This window comes from Triticum dicoccoides, chromosome 1B, assembly GCF_002162155.2.
Source record: "Triticum dicoccoides isolate Atlit2015 ecotype Zavitan chromosome 1B, WEW_v2.0, whole genome shotgun sequence".
Lineage (NCBI taxonomy): Eukaryota > Viridiplantae > Streptophyta > Magnoliopsida > Poales > Poaceae > Triticum > Triticum dicoccoides.
In genome coordinates this window covers 164083545-164105032 of record NC_041381.1, presented here as the reverse complement: position 1 = coordinate 164105032, position 21488 = coordinate 164083545, and the positions used below count along the sequence as shown (strand labels likewise).

Sequence of the window (21488 nt, the reverse complement as noted above, 5' to 3'; positions counted from 1 at the left end):
TCAAACTACATGGAATGCCATTGGTCATAGTAACTGACAGGGACAGGATCTTCACCAGCAAATTATGGCAGCAACTGTTTAAATCCCTCAACATCAAACTGCACATGAGCACCAGCTACCATCCACAAACTGATGGCCAAACAGAGAGGGTAAACCAATGTTTGGAGAACTACTTGAGGTGTATGTGTTTCCAACAGCCAAGAAAGTGGCATGGCTGGCTAGCTCTAGCCGAATGGTGGTACAATACCAGCTTCCATACTTCTCTGCAAATGACCCCCTTTCAAGCCTTATATGGATTTCCTCCCCCCATGGTAGCTGAGTCTGCATTACCTGACTCCATTTCTGAGGACAGTGACAATTTACTGCAAAATAGAGAACTGGCACTAGAGGTGATAAAGCAAAATCTGTCCAAGGCACAGGAAAGAATGAAGCATTATGCTGACAGAAACAGACAGGAAAGATCCTTTGAGGCAGGAGATATGGTTTACTTGAAACTGCAGCCATATAGGCACACATCATTGAGTCTACATAGACACCTCAAGCTACATTCCAAGTTCTATGGGCCCTTCAGAGTTATGCAACGAGTAGGCAAAGCTGCTTACCAGCTACTTCTACCTGAAGGCTGTCTCCTACACAACACCTTCCATGTCAGTCAGCTCAAAAAGCACATTGGCCCAAGAGTAGTTCCTTCAAAGAACTTGCCCCTGATAGATGCTGATGGAGTTGTAAAAATGGAACCTGAAGCAATATTGGACAAAAAACTAATTCCCAGACCTCAGGGCAACATCAGCATTCCAGTCGTCAGATGGTTGATCAAGTGGGTCAATATGCCTGAAGAAGCATCTACTTGGGAGGACTCGGCCTTCATACAGAAGGTTTTTCCTTCCTTTCAAGCTTGAGGACAAGCTTTGTCTTGACAGGGGGGAATTGTCAGGCCAGTCATTGCATCTTTGAAGAACTCCCATGTTTCTCCGTGTCGGAACCAAGCTTAGCCGTCGATTCGCCATCCAGTGGCTCTCCAATGAAGATAACGGTTCGCCACTGGTTTGTCATCAGAGTCGCAGATGCTCCATCCAACGGCTATCATCGCCCTGAGTGTCGTTGTTCATCGCCCGACACGCCATGTGCTCTGTCTCCACTTTCTGTTATGCTTTTCCCTCTGTAATGGCTATATAGCCACCCCTCGCTCTCAGTTTTGGGCATGATTATTGTAACTGGGTAGAAACCCTAGCCGCCGGTGGCGTGCTTTGCTACTTTCCCTTTCCTGAGCAATACAAACCCTAGCAAATCCCTCGAATTCTCTCTCTGAAATCGCAACGACGAGCGTGTAGCTAGTTCGATCCTTGTCAGGTTCCTGACAGGTTTCCTATTTACTCCCTCTGTAAACTAAGGTAAGACGTTTCAAATTGAACTGTTAAAACGTCTTATGCTAGTGTACAGAGGTTGCATTTGTTATCGGTAAAACAGTTAGGATTTTCATTTGTCGCAAGTGTACACTTCACTTCCCTAAAAGATATTCGTCATGTGCTTATTGGTTCTTCTTCAGTAGGATATGGTCGTCCCTCTGAGCCAATTATTTTGCTTCCCTATTTGCATTGCCATTGGTGGTAGTTGGGTAGGACGATATCTTGTTTTTTGTCATATATGAGCAGCTGGAAATCCTCGAAACTGTACCTGCCTGATGTGTGATGTGTCCTAGCTTCAGATTCATCAATTTAGTTTTGAAGCACTTAATATGGCTGGTATGCAATACATCAGTTTTTGTGTACTTTGAAGTTCTAAACCAATTGAGAGTTGATGTGAACTGTTAGTTCTAACCAAATTTAGTCATTTCTTTGTCATGAGATATGGTATGTTCAGCTATTGCCAATGCAAATGCCCTGTTATGTAAAGCGCGTCTCTTCTTCTGGTTGAACTGTTACGTTTTTCAGTTTCTAGTCCATCAGCAGATTCGCCAAGGGGTTTGTCAGTTTTGACTGTGCTTTGGACGTAGTGTAGCAGGTTTGTCTTGACTATGCTACAAGCACTCAAGACTTGTCTGGTTCATTTTCATAGGGTAATTCGGTTATCTTCTCCTAGTAGTTGTAGAGTTCTGCATCTCCTAGTAGAGTTCTGCATACTTGGAGGCCCCCGTAACTTTTGGCTCCATGTGTTGTGTGGTGCTGCCATGGATCTGGTCGGTGTTCAGTTTCAGAATCCTATGCCATCACATGGTCAGGAGCTCAAGTTAACTTCGAGTTCAGTTACAAAATTCGTGATGTCCGAGTCAACGATTTGCTTCCCTCGACGCTGCGAGTTATTAGTGATCATGCCCCAATGGATTCTCTTCCCTATGCTCTAGGCAGTCAACTGTGGTAGATGCTAGAGTATTGTAACTGCATTTCACATGCCAAAGTAACGAAGCTGATTTCTTTCCAGCATGTAGCCTATTAGGACAATAGGGTAAAAAGAAAATGGACATGGAACCCTGTGTGTCAATTCTTGTTCTGAATGACTGAATCTGAGAGTATTCACCATCTATTCTTCCAGTGCTCTGCTGCAAAATTTGTTTGTGCTCAAACTAGTCCTGGTTTTTCTCCCACTATTTTGACTGTATTGCTAAATTTATTGGCAATAGTCGCCCTAATATTGAAATTGTTGGGCTTGCAGCTATATGCTGAGCTATATGGAAGATTCGCAGTCAAGCTTGTTTCGATAAAAAGCTCGTGAGATTCCCAGCTGAATTCATATGTTATGCTTATTCCTTTTTAGTACGATATTGGGCAGGCCTGCAAAACTCTGGCGACAGGATGATGCTGGAGCAAGGAGCAGAGCTGCTCCAGGAGGCTTTGGCACAAACATGCTAATGGAACTTGTGAAAATGAAGGAGAAAACTCTACGACTCACTGCAGACAATGCTGCGCATGAGGGTGGAGCTGACGGTGACGAAGAAACAGGTGATGCAATAAAGGAAGCAGACATGGAAGAAGAAAGACTAGTCGAAGAATTATAAAAGAGACAGCTGGAAATTGACGAGGAGCCTTGGCCTTAGCTGGGGCAAGCAATGGGTCGGTCTAAACTCAATTTCACATGCATGCACTTGGTCTACCGTAGACCTCACTTGCAAGTGACATGAGTGACTGTAGAAAGTAAGTGTACGTACTTTAGATATGCAGTAGGAGATAAAGGGGAGGTGCACACCATCGTAGCAAGAAGCATAAGGCCGTCAACGAACAGATGTAAGACAAATACATCATGATAGACTCCGCAGCAATTGAACAAGCAAATCTCCAGTATTAAATGGTTACGAACGGAGCAAAAACAACAACCCTGTCTCTGTTCTAACACTTCCCAGCAGCCTAGAAGCAAAACTCATGCTCCAAATGCTTCTGGGTTCTTATTGCCTGGCTCCCCAGCGACAGAGGAGGCCATCTGCTAAACCAACACTCATTTGTATAGCTGCTTCAGTCTTCTCGCAGCTCCGATAATGTTCTCTCTGTGGCCAAATGCACTGACCCTCACAAAGCCCTCACCGCCGGGCCCAAATCCACTGCCGGGAGTAGTGACCACGTTTGCCTTCTCAAGGATCTCGGCAAAGACATCCCAGGAATTGCGGCCAGGGAAGTGCACCCACACATAGGGGGCATTCTTGGCACCGTAGACGTTGAATCCGAGCGACTCAAACGTGTCGACAATGATTTTTGTGTTCTCCTTGTAGAATCCGACAACGTCTTGCATAGCCTGCATGGTGGAAATGGGTTGAGAAGCAGCAGTGCACAAAGAAGCCATACAATAAAGATTTCAAAGCACTGAACCCCTACCTTTAGACCCTCTGGAGAGAGGCAGCCTAAACCACCGGCCTGAGAGATGGTCGATGCGCCATTGAAGGAAGTGCAGACTATGCGGTTGAAATCTTTAGCGACTGGATGCCCATCGGAGAAAAGGAGCTCCTTAGGGACCACAGTCCAACCCAGTCGGACACCAGTGAACCCAGCATATTTAGAGAAAGATGCTGTCTCGAGGGCAACCTACACATCGACAAACCATAATGATACAGGTCCAGCTTGACACATTTGATGGAAACAATTTGTTAGTAGTCCTCAGAAAACTGGACCGAACATGTTGGTAATATTCTTAAATTTTTCATAAAATGGTAAGCTAAATCTAGAAACATAGAGCCTACCTCCTTTGCCCCAGGAATTTCAAGGATGGATTTTGGGCTGTCATCTGATATGTACATGGCATAAGCAGAATCATAGACTATTATGGACCCATTGTCCTTTGCGAATTTGACCAACTGTGTTAGCTGGTCCCTAGATGCAGCAGCACCAGTAGGATTGTTGGGTGAACAAAAGAATATGATATCTGTCCGAGGGACCTTGGAAAGATCAGGGAAAAATCCATTTTCAGGACTGCATCGCATGTATTCAATATTTCCATACTTCTGAACATCCTGCTGATATAAGTCAGTTTGCCCCATGATAACACTTGAATCAACATATGCCTGTTGAAATGGATGTATCATATTAATTTTGCAACATATACAATAGTACAAAAAGTAATAATTTATCACAATAATAGGATGATAACAAAGAAAAGTAGCAATTATATCACCACAAACATCACTTAGGTTTGGGAATCACAAATACATAAGGGAAAAACAACTGAAGTTTAATATCAATTGCAAAATTTTATTACGGGATATGATGGGTCTCTTGAACTGCAATCTTCACTTTAGATCCAAAGAGAACCTGAAATTTGAAGCATAAAAGTTATGAGCGACAATGTAACATGAACAGTAGACTAAAGGGGGAGAAGAGGCATTCTGAACCTGTAGACGAGAAATGTCACATTTTGCACCATCAGAGACAAATATATCGGTTTCGTCGATACCAAGATCCTGATAGTAGGTTGCAGCAATTGCTGCCCTCAGTTTCTGTAGAAACAATTAATGCACCATTTTTAGACATTTGAGGACAGAGTATGTCAAAAAATAGCCAAACATGTAATTGAAAAGATAAACTTTAAACTCGTTGTAGACAAAATCAAGAGTCACACAAGTATTTGGATAAGCCAGTAAAAGAAAAGCAGGTATCAGCCCATTAAGAGATTATGGATCTGTCCAGACAGAAAATCTAACGCATGGAATCAACAGTTCAAAAGCCATAACTAAATGGCCACAGCTTCAGATGTCATTAGATGTTGGTAAACCTATATGGGTTAGCATACCATCTTTCCTAGTCAAATAATCTGCGATCAGACTAAACTACTTTTACAAGCATATGTAAAAAACAGTTACACCCACTTTCTTAGCCATCTAATGATGTCTATTGATGGATTAAAAGAAAAAGGTCGCACATTAGTAAACAGAAACATATGGCATTTTAGTTTTGGCCACATGTGCAGTCTCCTCCATAAGAATATTTTTCATAAGAATATGTTACCAAGATATTTTAAAATTGTGATGTTAAGAAAATGTTTTTCCAGACCAATCTAATGATACCATGTTTACATAAACAATCTAAATAATTCATATGTATATTCCAAGTCAGCTTAGATAAGTTTAATTGCATTCTTCCTATGAAGTCATCCATTTAAATGGAGGTTATAGTGAAGTGAGAAGCAATATTACCTTTTCACCTTGTTCAGCTCCATAACCACTGTAGCCATCCACTGTGGATAAAGCACGTGCTCTCTGTGTTTATATGCAGACCCGTCAAAGAACAATACGGATAGCGAAAGAGGAATTATGCAACACAGAATGAAAACATGAACTTTCTTAGTCTACTCCCTGCAAAGGTGTGTACTGTGTCGAATATTTGAGTAGCCACCCTTTACCAAGGAAAAACATAAATATGAGCATGAACATTTTGCCAAGAAAACACACACCATGCATTACATCTACAAACATGTTCAAAGAAATTAGATTGTGTCTTCTTTTTTACTTCCTGAGATAAACAAGGTCTAATGTAATGCAGCTAGCAATTTCTTGTTTTTAGGAACGATGAGATACCTCTGCCATGGCATTTGTTATGACCTCCGGAATGGGCTCAGTAGTGTCACCTATTCCCAGACTTATAATTTTGGCGTCAGGATGCTTCAGCAGAAGAGCTGCCCTTCTTCTGGCAATCTGAATGGAAGTTGAGAGATTATCACTATCAAAACCCAAATCCCTAATACGACAGTATGAACAAGAACAAAATCAAAGAACAACAACGCAATGGTACCTCCGGAAACAAATAGCCTGCTTGGAGCTTGGCTATGTTGGCATTCCGCGAGACCTTTGTCGTGTAAGCTTCACCATGAAAGCATAATATTTCAGTAAACCACTACTAGGTTGAAATTTGGATGTATTTGAAGCTAAGTGTTGGAGAGAAGGAACAGTACATGTATCGGCGGTCGGAGAGCTACCGGCGCAGCGTACATTAACGGGCAGCCTTCTCGTCGTCCGGAGGTGGCTCGACTTCGATGCCCTGCAAGCACGTCAAGAGAGTGACTCGTCGAGCTACCGAAACGCGCGGTGCGGTACCGAGAGGGGAAGAAGTTGGGTACCTGAGGGAGAAGGAAGGCGACGAGAGGAAGGACCGGGGAGTGGTCGTGGTGGAGGGTGAGGCGGTAGTTGCCATCGTCGGCGGCGGCGGGCGTGGCGGCGGCGGGTAGATAGGTGGAGGGGGAATCAGTACCAGCTTAGCCCTCCCAATATCTTTGAAGGCCAGCTCCGGTCCGCTGCTCCGTGTTACCGTGAAACTTCCGCAACACTGTAGAGAGAAGACAGTTAGCTGCATATTACAACATAGATCAAGTTTATATTAAAAAATTCAACATCACAATATCAAATAAATATTTTGCACCATATATACTTGTTATCGTGAAAGTTTATATTATTTTCTAAAAAAATTGTCAAACTTTATAAATTTTGACTTGGGCCAAAACTTATATGCAGTGTAAATAAAAGCGAAGAGAATACAAATACAAAGAAAGAAAAATAACAGAGGGGAGAAGCAGTGTTGTCGTGCACCCTCACCCCGTCAACCCAAGAGTGGAGGCATGCACGCATACCGCGCACACTGCTCCTACGCACAGAACACTCTTACAAGCTGACTCCTCCGCCGCACAGTTGAGTCCATGTGAGAGACGCTGGAGGGAGGAGAGATCTCGTGAGGAGTGGACTTACCTAATCCGGCTAACCGTTGTCGCCCTTGATGCGCCATCCTACATCGCCACTACACAGAGAGGAAACGACTTCTTTTAGCATGAGAGAACGAGATGATTTTTAGTACGTACGGAGAGAAAGAGGACAGAGAGAGAGAGAGAGAGAGAGAGAGTGTGTGTGTGTGTGTGTGTGAGAGAGAGAGAGAGAGAGAGAGAGAGAGAGAGAGATGGGAGAGAAACGGATAGAGAATCAGGGAGATGGAGGTTTGGCGGGGGGAGATGTGACACTTTGTGAGTCAAAAGGGCGCCCGGACAAACAGAGCGTCGGTACCTGGGCCGACCCAACTAGAAGAAATAGCAACCAAAAAAACTTACTATATCGATCGTCCACTGTATCTAGTTGGTGTGTAATGTAGCGGCCGACCACGTCATTGTACCAGCCGGTTGTTAGTTTATTTCCAGATAGTTTTTTAAAATGTGAACTTATTTTTATGAAAGTGAATATTTTTTGACAATGGGACAAATTTTTAAAAAATCTTGAGAATTTTAAATTTTGATTTTTTTTGTTAAAACTATGAGACTTTTTTGATTTTTTTGAAAACATGATTTTTTAAATCCACGAACATTTTCTGAATTTTTGTTTTGAAACCTAACATTTTCTGAATTTATGAACAAATCTTTGAAATGGATTTTTCAATTTCAAACAATTTTAAAAACACAAACATTTTTTGAAATTACCAGACATTTTATGAATTTATGGAAAAAAATAAAGATAGGAACATTTTTTAATTTGGAAGAAATATTTGAAAATGAACATTTTTAATTTGCAATTTAAAATAAAAAATAAAGTTAAAATAACCCAAAGGAACCCACTAAAAGAAACCATGAAAAAGGGAAAACCAGTAAAAGACAGACCAGAACCATCTTGAAGGTTCCCAAAACCGGACAACTTAAATAGTACATTTGCTCGTTCCACTCCTGTGAGAATGCAAAAAAATGTTCACGGTGTATTTAAAGATGTTCCTCGTGTAATCCAAAAATGTTCATCATGTTTTAAAAAGTGTTCACCATGTATATAGGAAAAGTTCACGGTTTATTTAAAAATTTCATTGTGTAATCCAAATTTGTTCATCTTGTATTAAAAAGTGTTCATCGTGTATTAGAAAAGGCTCAATATGTATTTTTTTTAAAATGTCATCATGTATTAAAAAATTATCGTACATAAGAGATGTCCATCATGTACTAGTATTTATTGAAAACATCTTTAGTTTTTAAAGAAAGAAATAGAGGAGGAAAAACTATTAAAAGGGAAAACAACAAACTAAATAAATAAAATAAAATAAAAATGGAAAAGAAATAAAAACAGGTTTACACCCAGACCATATTTGAATGTTTCCAAACTGTGGATGAGAGATCTACAACAGCTTATGCTAGAGTACTAAATGTCAATTATGAAATTGCAGTAGCACTTGGTAGTCAACCTGAAGATCCAATCTTTGAAGATGAACACATTTGTAATCTATTGGAACAAACAACTACCTGCCGTTGTGGGAAATTTGAGAGAATAAGGATTATGTGATTTGTGCTTTGTTTTTTTATATTTAAAATACTGCAAGAACATTTCATTTTAAGGAGACTGACTCGGGAAGCACAGTGTAGAACTAGTAAAATAGTTCTCAAAGGAAAGTTGTTGAAATCCAATGTTGGACGCCATCCTTTGCTTCAAGTTATTGTCGTACAAATTTGGGAATTTAGTTACTCAAGCAACCAAGTCTGAAAGAATACTGTATTTTAGTGGATAATGCCCTCGGTGGCCTCATTAAGGAAGTGCGTAGTAGATGAATAATCATGTGAAAGTAACCTGGTGCTGGATGTGATACCCAAGTGATAGTGGAGAAACCGGATGCAATTTTAAGTGTTGAAGGCCTTAAGAAAAAAACTCTTTGAAAAAACGTTTCAAGCAAATGTTATCTTGGATTGATATACACCACAAGAAATGGTTTAAACAAGGCAAGAAAGAACAATTATTTGTGGTTTGCTCTTTGTATACTGGGAAATAATTACTTTGATGTTAGTTGAATATAGCCTATTTTTCCTGATGCCTTGTGCTAATTTTGTTTACCAACAACAAGAAGGTGAGATCAATCAAACGAAAAAGAAAATTAAAGAACCAACTAAATTTATTTAAAAGGAAGAAAGGACAAACAGAATGACCTCTCTGGTATGTTTTTCATATAGTAAAAAAATACTATCTTGTTTGTCTAAATGTAGTACACTATTTTGATTGACCTTTTTGTTTATTTATAGCAATTTGACAATTGAGTAGCACACCAAAACTTGGTTCAATAGCTGAGAAAGATTATGGAAGCATTCCAACTGATTAACAAGGTTATTATGGGTTCCTTACAAGTTATATTGATTTTACGATGGCATGCTTCATTTGTATTTGAGCTATAGCTAGCATGCCCAGTAAAGCTTAGATGCTTTGTGGGTTTAAATGGTCTTTATTATTGCTAAACAGTAAAACGGGGCGACCAATGAGCCACCACAGTGATTTCCTTCGTCAACCATTGGATCGTTTAACGAGCGGTATAGATATCTTCGCCTCGCATCTCAGCATGGTAGTTGCAGGCCCATCGTTTCTTGGGCCGCTGCTCTGGAGGCTGACTCAGGAGAGTTGTGGTTAACTGGGCTTACTTTGGGCTGGTAATATGATCTGCTCCGTTCAGCTCGCATAGGGCAGAGGTTTCTTCTCATGCGGCGGCGTGGGTGGTTTTGCTCTGGCAACAGCGGCGTACGACGTTCCTCGCAGAGACCCATGAAAGCAGATGTGACGTGAAGAGATCAAGGACGACCCCGTCGCGCGGCAGTACGAAGCCTCCTCTCTGCAAACTGCAATGGCAGCACGACATGTCGACAAGCATGTTATCTCACACGGATTTGCCTCGCGAAGCCTAACAAAGACAGCGATGGTGGCGGATGTCGCTCCGGTACACTCTCCAAAGGGGATGGCAAGACGACGTTGAATAGCTTGGCGTCGGGGGACGCAAGCTGCAGGCAGCAGGAGCGCGTGGGTGTGGAAGGGTGAGAACGACAATGACTGCTTCTCTCTCGCTGTGATCCATCCTGCGGCTCGCCGGCGATGTCATCCATCCACTGCCGTCCCCCGTCTTTCCTCACACCTCGCCCCTAAATCCTTGATGGACACCACACAGCAAATCTGCAGATTGCAGCTCCTGTCCGGCTCTCCGTGACATACCTCCTCATCTTGATACATGAAATCAATGGTAGGTACCCCCTCTCCTCACTATTGCTGTAAAGTTCATGTATCCTATGCATGTGAACCGAAGCATTGCCTAATGGTCCACATGTATCCAGTTTAAAGCCTAACCATACCGAAGATTAATGTAACACTTTCTAAGCACATTTTCGTTTTGCAGTGAAGCATGAAGTCATAGGCGCACCACAACAAACTAGATTTGAAAACTCCATTTGAACTTTCCATTGTTTTTAGGGATCCCTTGTTTTTATTAGGACTCCGGAAACAAGAACGAGTCAAGTCACTTTTGTGCTAAAGATAGGTCCCAAGTAAAGAAAGAACATGTGAAAGAAAATTGCACCTATCACGTAGAGATATCAAGGTGCTCCATCAGAAAATTTTGTTGTGTTATCATGTGTGTTTGTTCCGATAATGTGATTGCCAAGTAAGGCTCTACGATCTTTCTCATATTTTCATAGCTTTTTTACTACCACAATGTTGTCACATTTTTCACAGCTTTATTTACTATCACAATGCTCTGGCAAGAGTTCAACTATCTATGTGTGTTTATTTATTTTTAATCTCAAATGTAACAAAACAATAATGAATGTTGAACTTTCAGCAAATTTTAATCCGTCCACATTTCTCATATACTTCTAGCATTCATACCTCAAAACGGATGGGTGTGGCGTCCTCCTTTCTAAACTACAACTATAAAGCAATTAATTTCTTATAATCGACAACTTCCCAATGCATGTGTTAAGTAAGGAAAATTTACATTCATGTGTGGTACCTTCGTATATTTTTTTATCAAATTATCGTAAAAACGGACGGGCGCGGCAACGCGCGTTATCATGGTCTAGTTATTCTGAAGAATATCACTATTGGGGAGTTGGAAGCACAAGATGACCTATGGACAACCGGGATATTATTTTAAAGAGTGAATTCCAATTTTTTACCCCTGCTTTGGCATTTAATTCCCTCATTTAATAACATTCAAAGTACGCCATTTAGCGGAAGTTTTGCCAATTTTTACCCTCTTTAAAGTATTTTAGGTTGAGGATACTTCCTCTAGTGGATTTTTTTGTAGACAATGTGTTGATGGAGTTAAGTTTAGTATATGTAGCAGCTAGACACAAATGTCGTGAAGAAGAATGAGGTGTGAACAACTAAATCCTCCTTTTTGGAAAAAAGAATATAGAGTTGTGTGATGTGAAGTAGTAGCTCATCAAGGCAAAGTGGTGCATACGTTCACCTGACGACTATGAGAAAAAGAATTGTGTTTGGCTACGCCATTCAAGTGGTTTGGGCGCATGATACCAGGGTTTACCTGATAGATCACTAAATGGGATAAAATCTAGTAACTCTTTCACCAAATGGGGTAACAACTGGCAAAGCGTTGTCTAAAAGATCCGGATGAAAAAATTGTTAAACCGTTTGTTGTCAAAATATCAAAGTATATGGTAAAACAGGAATTCACTCTATTTAAATGAAGATGAGGAACATTGATAGATTCTAGACCTTTGTAGTTTGTTTTCATAGTTCGGAAGTTTTATTTTAGAACATATTCATAATTTTAGAAGTGTTCATGCTTTTTAAAAATGTTCAATAAATTTTAAAATGTTTGCAGATTTTTAAAAAAGTTTGTGAATTGAAAAATTGTTCATGAATGTGAAAATTTTCTTTACCAATTTCAGAAAATGTTCATGCATTTTAGAAATTTGTTCAATTTTTTTAAAGAGGTATGATTTTGACATATATTGACAAATTAAAGTGTGTTCCCGTATTCAAAACATATTCATAAATTTGGTAAATACTCATGAGTTAAAAAATAAAAAAGGGAAACAAATATAAAATCAAGCAGGAAAAAAAATCTTGTATAGAAAAAAAAACCGAATGGAACCTTTCACAAACCAAAAGGATCGTCCTATGTGTCCGGCCCAAATGCGCTCATGGGGGCCTGCGTTTGCTCGACCTCCACTGCGGTATGCGCGGCATATGAATTGCAATAATAAACCTTAGAAGGAAAAATAGAATTAATTCCACAACTAAAGAACGACGCGGCAAGGCGCGCATCAACATGTAGTGTTGATGATGCAGAGTGTCATCTAGTTGGAGCATAGAGCAGCATACAAGGTCACATAGAGAAATGGCACCGGTTCAGTTAATGAAGTATATATATCATCGATATCAAAAGATCCAAAAGTGCAGATCCAACTAATCTCAGCAATCAAAACAAATCAATCCAACGATTCAGACTGCTCCAATGATGAGCACTCGGCATGTTTAATATGTAGTTAATATCTTATCAATATTTAGTTTCAGTGCTAATCACATAATTAATAAGTAAATAATATCCTATCTAATAGTTAGGTGCAATCAACATATTGTGTAATATCAATGTGCTTTGTAAGTACGTACTTACTAGTAGTAAAAAATTCCACTTGGCGGCAGCTACAGGTTTGCAATACTCGCTTATAATTAGACTGTAGTCTCGTTTGGCACCTCCGAACTTTTGATCATCCAGAATGGAGATGCAAAGTCATTATTTGTTACTTATTAGGCTGGCCAGGAAGAAGGGTGTTGCAAACATGTCAATCGGGTTACCGAGCAACTCTTCCATTCCCCCTCGAGGGGACCGCGGGGGCACTTCAATGAGCTGGGGGCACTTGCCATGGTTGAGGCTCTGGGAGCAGGGCAAGGGGGAAAGGTAGCTGTCAATAAGAGAAGGAAGGAGGCAGGGTTAAAATGAATCGCTTCATCCGTCGCCTTGTATTTACCGCGATAAAGCGCTCGAGTCCCTAGCATTTACGCCATATGTTTCCCAGGCGCCAGACATTATTTGGGGAACACGGATTGCGGAAAGATCGTTGGGCCTACCACATCCCCGTTAGCGGATATATCGAGATGTGAGGCTCAGAACATGAGTCGATATGGGACCTCGGAGGACAAAGCTTCCCTCGCACGGGGTTAACCTCGGGGAATGGTCACGATCAGGAAAACCAAGAAGACTTAGGAACCGAGCAATACCTCGGAATCGAAAGCCAGAGTGGAGGATGGAACTCGCCTACGAAGCCGAAGACTCAAACTCATAAAGTTATCCCCAAGAAGATGTCTGATATCCTTCTTGAAGACTAGTTCAGAGGCTACTGTTAGTGTCTTGGATTAGGGGGTGTGTGCCACGTCAGTCCGCCAACTACGGGCCGGGTCGAAGACCCACCGCCGGCTGATGAATGGGGAAAGGATCAATATGGTTGACTAGGAGGGGGGGTAAATAGGAAACTACCAATTTTTAGCTTTTCTTAACAAATTAGGTTTAACAACAAATAGGTTGTATAGATATGCAACTAGGTGAACAACCTATATGATGCTAGCAACAACAACACAAGCAAGCAAGAGATACTACACAAGTAAAGCTTGCACAAAGTAGAGGTAAGAAGTAACCACAAGTGGAGTTGGTGAAGATGGGGATGTGTTACCGAAGCTCCTTCCCTAAGTACATCTCTGTTGGAGCGGTGTGGAGGCACAATGCTCCCTAAGAAGCCACTAGGACAATCGTATTCTCCTCATGCCCTCGCACAATTCAAGATGTCGTCATTTCAGTAGTGGTGCCCTTGAAGGTGGCAACCGGACCTTTACAAACAAGGTTGGGGCTCTCTCCATAACCGAATTGGAGGCTCCCAACACCACCACGAAGCTTCACCACAATGGAATGTGGCTCCGAGGTGACCTCAACCGTCTAGGGTGCTCAAATACCCAAAGTAACAAGATCCGCAAGGTATTAGTGGGGGGGAATCAAATTCTTCTTGGTGGAAGTGTAGATCTAGGCCTTCTCAAGCAATCCCTAAAGAATCAACAAGTTTGATTGGCTAGGGAGAGAGATCGGTGAAAATAAGCTTGAGAGCAACAATGGAGCTTCGGGGAGGAAGAGGTAAATCAACTTGGAGAAGATGACTCCCTTTTATAGTGGGGAATGAAATCCAACTGTTATTGTAAGTGCATCTAGTGCCCCTTATACGTCTCCAATGTATCTATAATTTTTTATAGTTCCATGCTATTATATGATCTGTTTTGGATGTTTTATATGCATTAATATGCTATTTTATATTATTTTGGGGACTAACCTATTAACCTAGAGCCCAGTGCCAGTTCCTGTTTTTTCCTTGTTTTTGAGTTTCGCGGAAAAGGAATACCAAACGGAATGAAACCTTCGTGATGATTTTTCTTGGACCAGAAGACAACCAGGAGACTTGGAGATTAAGTCGGAGGAGCCACGAGGCGGCCACAAGGACGGAGGGTGCGCCCCCACCCTTGTGGGCCCCCCGTGCACCTCCTGACCTAATTCTTTCGCCTATATATTCCCAAATATCCCTAAACCACCAGAGGCATCCACGAAAACACTTTTCCACCGCCGCAACCTTTTGTACCCGTGAGATCCCATCTAGGGACCTTTTCCGGCACCCTTACGGAGGGGGATTCGATCACAGAGGGCTTCTACATCAACTCCATTGCCCTTCAGATGAAGCGTGAGTAGTTTACCACAGACCTATGGGTCCATAGCTAGTAGCTAGATGGATTCTTCTCTCTCTTTGATTCTCAATACCATGTTCTCCTCGATGTTCTTGGAGACCTATCAATGTAATACTTTTTTGTGGTGTGTTTGCCGAGATCCGATGAATTGTGGATTTATGATCAGCTTATCTATGAATATTATTTGAATCTTCTCTAAATTCTTTTATGCATGATTTTCTATCTTTGTAATTCTCTTCAAATTGTTGGTTTGGTTTGGCCAACTAGATTGGTTTGTGTCAAAACCGACGGATCTCGGGTAGGGGGTCCCAAACTTTGCGTCTAAGGTCGATGGTTGCAACAGACGGGGGACACGATGTTTACCCAGGTTCGGGCCCTCTCTATGGAGGTAATACCCTACTTCCTGCTTGATTGACCTTGATGAATATGAGTGTTACAAGAGTTGATCTACCACGAGATCGTAATGGCTAAACCCTAGAAGTCTAGCCTGTATGACTATGGTAATGGGTATATCCTATCCGGACTACGCCCTCTGGTTTATATAGACACAAGAGGGATCTAGGGTTACATAGAGTCGGTTACATAAGAAGGAATCTTCATATCTGGTCGCCAAGCTTGCCTTCCACGCCAAGGAGAGTCCAATCTGGACACGGGTACAGTCTTCGGCCTTCATGTCTTCACAGCCCATCAGTCCGGCCCATGGATAACAGGCCGGACGCCCGACGACCCCTTAGTCTAGGACTCCCTCAGTAGCCCCTGAACCTGGCTTCAATGACGAGGAGTCCGGCGCGCAGATTGCCTTCGGCATTGCAAGGCGGGTTCCCTTTTTTCCGAACTCTCAAGATAGTCTTCAGATGTAATGATTGTATCCGGGCTTGTATACACAACTGCAGAGGATATAATATTTCACGAGTTGAATCTGCTGACGACTTTTTGGTATATAACATCACGCCTGCTCGGCCATTATTTTCGAACCGTTAGCTGGCCCATCGTCCCACGTCTCAAGACGTGGTTTTATTGGCATGTCTTATCCAAGTGGAGATCGTGTCTCCCCCTTTTTAAGGGATTCTTGTCAACCCGGACGTGGGCAACCCAACTGTCGTTTGGGTACAACTCCTCAGGAATAGGCAAGTTTTGAGGCCCAGGAGGAGACGTTTGATATTCGCAGCCTTTATATAGGGGTACAGACCCGTCTTTTTCTTTCACGCTTGCTTCCTCCGCAACCCTTACTCCCTCGAGTTCCAACACCCGGGTTTTAGTCGCCACGAACCCCAATCATGTTCAGATCTAGCCATCAAGGCCGGTGGGTAGCTTCTTTTATCACGGAGGGAGATATTGCAAAGCTTCGGGCGGCGAGGTATCTGACCGTAGAAATCCATCATCGTCGGCTTCCAGCCGAGGGGCAGGTTATTCCCACCCCAGATCCAACGAGAGGGTCGTGTTCGTGTCCCACTTTCTCCGCGGGTTAGGGTTTGCGCTGAACCCCTTTGTCCGAGGGCTCATGTTCTATTACGGGCTAGATTTTCACGATTGCTACGTCTTGAGCTTGCGTTGGTTTTCCTCGAAGAGGAGAGGGTGATGCAGCAAGTGTAGCGTAAGTATTTCCCTCAGTTTTGAGAACCAAGGTATCAATCCAGCAGGAGGCTCCTCAAAAGTCCCACGCACCTACACAAACAAACTGAGAACTCGCAACCAACGCAATAAAGGGGTTGTCAATCCCTTCACGGCCACTTGCGAAAGTGAGATCTAATAAAGATAGTATGATAAGATAAATATATTTTTGGTATTTTTATAATATAGATGCAAAAAGTAAAGATGCAAATAAAAGTAGATTGGGAGCAAATATGATAAGAGATAGACCCGGGGGCCATAGGTTTCACTAGTGGCTTCTCTCAAGATAGCATAAGTATTACGGTGGGTGAACAAATTACTGTCGAGCAATTGATAGAAAAGCGCATAGTTATGAGATTATCTAGGCATGATCATGTATATAGGCATCACGTCCATAACAAGTAGACCGACTCCTGCCTGCATCTACTACTATTACTCCACACATCGACCGCTATCCAGCATGCATCTAGAGTATTAAGTTCATAAAAACAGAGTAACGCATTAAGCAAGATGACATGATGTAGAGGGATAAACTCATGCAATATGATATAAACCCCATCTTGTTATCCTCGATGGCAACAATACAATACGTGCCTTGCAACCCTTTCTGTCACTGGGTAAGAACACCGCAAGATTGAACCCAAAGCTAAGCACTTCTCCCATGGCAAGAAAGACCAATCTAGTAGGCCAAACCAAACTGATAATTCGAAGAGACTTGCAAAGATAACTCAATCATACATAAAAGAATTCAGAGAAGATTCAAATACTATTCATAGATAAACTTGATCATAAACCCACAATTCATCGGATCTCGACAAACACACCGCAAAAAGAGTTTACATCACATAGATCTCCACAAGAGAGGGGGAGAACATTGTATTGAGATCCAAAAAGAGAGAAGAAGCCATCTAGCTAATAACTATGGACCCGTAGGTCTGTCGTAAACTACTCACAACTCATCAGAGGGGCAAGGATGTTGATGTAGAGGCCCTCCATGGTTGATTCCTCCTCCGGCAGAGTGCCGGCGAAGGCTCCAAGATGGGATCTCGCGGATACAGAAGGTTACGGCGGTGGAAATTGTGTTTCATGGTGCTCCTGGATGTTTTCGGGGTACGTAGGTATATATAGGAGGAAGAAGTACGTCGGTGGCCGCCCGAGGGGCCCAGAGACAGGGGGCGCGCCCTATAGGGGGGGGCCCTCCTATCTCGTGGAGGCCTCGCCTGCTTCTTGACTTGCACTCCAAGTCCTCTGGACCACGTTCGTTCCAAAAATCACGCTCCCGAAGGTTTCATTCTGTTTGGACTCCGTTTGATATTCCTTTTCTTCGAAATACTGAAATAGGCAAAAAACTGCAATATGGGCTGGGCCTCCGGTTAGTAGGTTAGTCCCAAAAATGATATAAATGTGTAAAATAAAGCCCATAAACATCCAAAAGGGGTAATATAATGGGACATTTACATCTGTGCCCCTAACTCGAACCCACTACTCAGATTTGCCCCTAATTTTGAAGCATGCTCAAATTTACCCCTCCGCCGTTAAGTCACTACTCAGAAATGCCCTTTCGTACAATACTGTAGCACTTCCCGTCCAATACTGTAGCACTTTCCGTCTGCTACAGTACACATGTGCCTTTGACGGTCAAAGGACTTTGACTGGACGGAAGGGCATTTGTGAGTAGTGACTTAACGGCAGAGGTGTAAATTTGAGCATGCTTTGAAATTAGGGGCAAATCTGAGTAGGGGGTTCGAGTTAGGGGCAGAAATGCAAATGGCCCTAATATAATAGCATGGAACAATCAAAAATTATAGATACATTGGACACGTATCAAGCATCCCCAAGCTTAATTCCTGCTCGTCCTCGAGTAGGTAAATGATAAAAAGAGAATTTTTGATGTGGAATGCTACCTAGCATAATTCATAATGTAATTTTCTTTATTGTGGCATGAATGTTCAGATCCAAATGAATACAAAATAAAAGTTCATATTGATAAAAAATAGTAATACTTCAAGCATACTAATCAAAGTAATCATGTCTTCTCAAAATAGCATGGCAAAAGAAAGCATACTAATAAAAGTTCATATAGTTAGGCTATGCTTCATTTTTGTCACACAAAGATGTTCCCAACTTCTATACCCCCGATGACAAGCCAAGCAATTGTTTCATACTTAAATAATCTCAAACTTTTTCAACCTTCACGCAATACATGAGCGTGAGCCATGTATATAGCACTATGGGTGGAACAGATTATGATGACGGGGATCGTGTGGAGAAGACAAAAAAGAGAAAGTCTCACATTGACGAGGATAATCAACGGGTTATGGAGATGCCCATCAATTGATGTCAACATGATGAGTAGGGATTGCCATGCAACGGATGCACTAGAGCTATAAATAAATGCTCAACAAAAGAAAACTAGTGGGTGTGCATCCAACTTGCTTGCTCACGAAGACCTAGGGCATTTGAGGAAGCCCATCGTAGGAATATACAAGCCAAGTTCTATAATGAAAAATTCCCACTAGTATGAAAAAGACAACTTATGAGACTCACTATATGAAAAACATGGTGCTACTTTGAAGCACAAGATATGAGACTCACTACATGAAGAACAAGGTGCTACTTTGAAGCACAAGTGTGAAAAAAAGAGATAGTAACATTGCCCTTTTTTTGGGCCTTTCTTTTTTTCTTTTTGGCCTTTCTCTCTTTTTTTTGACTGGGCAATGCTCTAATAATGATGATCCTCACACTTCTATTGATTACAACATAAGGATTACAACTCGAAACTAGAACAAGATATGACTCTATATGAATGCCTCCGGTGGTGTACCGGGATGGTGCAATGAATCAAGAGTGACATGTATGAAAAATAATGCATGGTGGCTTTGCCACAAATACGATGTCAACTACATGATCATGCAATGGCAATATGACAAAAGTAAAGTATGTCATGATGATTATGAACGGAACGGTGGAAAGTTGCATGGCAATATATCTCGGAATGGCTATGGAAATGCCATAATAGGTAGGTATGTGGCTGTTTTGAGGAAGATATAGGGAGGTTTATGTGTGATAGAGCGTACCGTATCACGGGGTTTGGATGCACCGGCGAAGTTTGCACCAACTTTCAAGGTGAGAAAGGGCAATGCACGGTACCGAAGAGGCTAGCAAAGGCGGAAAGGTAAAAGTGTGTATAATCCATGGACTCAACATTAGTCAAAAGAACTCATATACTTATTGCAAAAATTTAGATGTCATCAAAAATCAAGTACTACGCGCCTGCTCCTAGGGGGATAGATTGGTAGGAAAAGACCATCGCTCGTCCCCGACCGCCACTCATAAGGATGCACAAGTCAGGTACACTTCATGTTTCAAATTTGTTACACAACTTTAACCATACGTGCATGCTACGGGACTTGCTAACTTCAACACAAGCATCCTTTAAATTCACAATCACCCAACTAGCATGACTTTAATATCACTACCTCCATATCTCAAAACAATTATCAAGTATCAAGTTGATCATAGCATCCAATTCACTTCCTATGATAGTTTTTATTATACCCAACTTGGATGCCTACCATTCTAGGGCCAATTTTATAACCATATCAAATACCATGCTGTTCTAAAAGACTCTCAAAATAATATAAGTGAAGCATGAGAGACTAGCAATTTCTTCAAAATTAAGACACCACCGTGCTCTAAAAGATATAAGTGAAGTACTAGAGCAAAAACTATCAAGCTCAAAAGATATAAGTGAAGCACATAGAGTATTCTAGCAAATTCTAATCAAATAGGCTTCTCCCAAAAGGTGTGTACAGCAAGGATGATTGTGGTAAACTAAAAAGCAAAGCCTAATATAATACACGACGCTCCAAGCAAAACACATATCATGTAGCGAATAAAAATATAGCTCCAAGTAAAGTTACCAATGAACAAAGACGAAAGAGGGGATGCCTTCCCGGGGCATCCCCAAGCTTAGGCTTTTGGCTATTCCTGAATATCTTGGGGTGCCTTGGGCATCCCCAAGCTTAGGCTCTTGCCACCCTTTATTCCATAGTCCATAAAAGCTTTACCCAAAGCTTGAAAACTTTACAACACAAAACTCAACAGAAAATCTTATAAGCTCCGTTAGTGAAAGAAATCAAAACCAGCACATAAGGTACTGCTATGAAATCATTCTTTATTTAATTTGGTGTTAAACCTACTGTATTCCAACTTCTCTATGAATTATAAACTATTTTATTGGCCATAGATTCATCAAAATAAGCAAATAACACACAAAAAACAGAATCTGTCAAAAACAGAATAGTCTGTAGTAATCTGTAACTAACGCAAACTTCTGGAACTCAAAAAAATCAGCCAAAATAGGAATACCTAGGCAATTTGCTTATTGATCATCATCAATTGGAATAACTATTTTATCACGTTCTGGTGATTTTTAACAATTGTTTTCGTGAACCGAAAGTTTCTGGAAATTACAGCAAGATCAAATCAACTATCATCCAAGAAGATCCTATAGGTTTAACTTGGCACAAACACTAATTAAAACATAAAACCACATCTAAACAGAAGGTAGATGGATTAGTTTTTCCTAAACAGAAGCAAAAACAAAAAAACATAAAGAAAATTGGGTTGCCTCCCAATTAGCGCTATCGTTTAACGCCCCTAGCTAGGCATAAAAGCGAAGATAGATCTAGCGAGTGCCATCTTTGGCAAACTCATAAGTAGCACGCATGATAGATTCATAAGGTAATTTAACTTTCTTTCTTGGAAAGTGCTCCATGCCTTTCTTTAATGGAAATTGGGATCTAATATTCCCTTCCTTCATATCAATAATCGCACCAATCGTTCTAAGGAAAGGTCTACCAAGAATAATAAGGCAAGAAAGATTGCAATCTATATCAAGAACGATAAAATCTACGGGCACCAAATTTATATTTGCAACAATAAGAACATCATT

The 21488-nt window shown here is 41.4% G+C and overlaps 1 pseudogene; it reads right to left on the bottom strand.

Moving 5' to 3' along the window:
- Positions 1 to 2757: 2757 nt before the first annotated feature.
- Positions 2758 to 6683, bottom strand: LOC119325750 (annotated as a pseudogene).
- Between the last annotated feature and the right edge of the window lie 14805 nt (positions 6684 to 21488).